This window comes from Aquarana catesbeiana, linkage group LG09 (assembly GCF_042186555.1).
Source record: "Aquarana catesbeiana isolate 2022-GZ linkage group LG09, ASM4218655v1, whole genome shotgun sequence".
Classification (NCBI taxonomy): Eukaryota; Metazoa; Chordata; class Amphibia; order Anura; family Ranidae; genus Aquarana; species Aquarana catesbeiana.
This window is the reverse complement of record NC_133332.1, coordinates 83,436,770-83,437,755: the sequence shown is the minus strand read 5'-3', so window position 1 is coordinate 83,437,755 and position 986 is coordinate 83,436,770.

Below are 986 nucleotides of genomic sequence, written 5' to 3'. Positions count from 1 at the left end.
TCATTGACAGAACATTTAGATGTTTGGTCAACCCAGCCACATGTGTTGCAATACCGAGAGAATTCAGAAACTGTTTACTGGAACACAGATTATTAAAAAAAATACAGAAATATATATTTTAATAAAAAAGGAGAACTCTGAATATACAAGAAAATATGGGTTCCTATATTTTATATATCTTCACACATGGGATGGAGTCTGCTTTGCTCAGTAGGGGATCTGTCTGCTGATCTAAGCAGAGCAGGCGGATGACAGGTCCGTGTCTGCTCGGTTTATGTAGAACAGACACAAACACAGCCCGCTCTGCTCTATGAGTGGCCGGGTGTAAATGGACTCCACTGTCTGTTTACACCCGACTACCCTCCAAACTGATCCAACTTGACAGAGAAGGATGAATCCCCTTCCGTTTTTTTAGCAGACTAGATTGGAGATAGGCGGGTGTAATCGGACACAAGTAAAGTAAAGAGGCCTTTTCTCTCTGATCTAAAAACAGTATTCCTTTTGGATAATCAAATTTGTAACTGGAGAAAGATATCTATCCCTTGAAGAAAAAGCTGCATTTTTTAGGGGCCCCATCAGATAGGCTGCCCCATGATTTCTGACAGCGGCCCTACTTATAACTACAACATATACCTGGCACTATGCCCAGACATGTTGGCGGGGAAAAAAGGAAGGAACTTTAACCACTTCAGCCCCGGAAGGATTTACCCCCTTAATGATCAGGCCATTTTTTGTGATACGGCACTGCGTTATTTTAACTGACAATTTCGTGGTCGTGCCCGAATAAAATGTATGTCCTTTTTTTCCCACAAATATAGCTTTCTTTTGGTGGTATTTGATCACCTCTACGGCTTTTATTTTTTGCGCTATAAACAAAAAAAGACCGTCAATTTTGAAAAAAAAGCAATATTTTTTACTTTCTGCTATGATACATAAAAAAAATGTTAAATCTAATTTCTTCATCATTTTAGGACAATATGTATTCT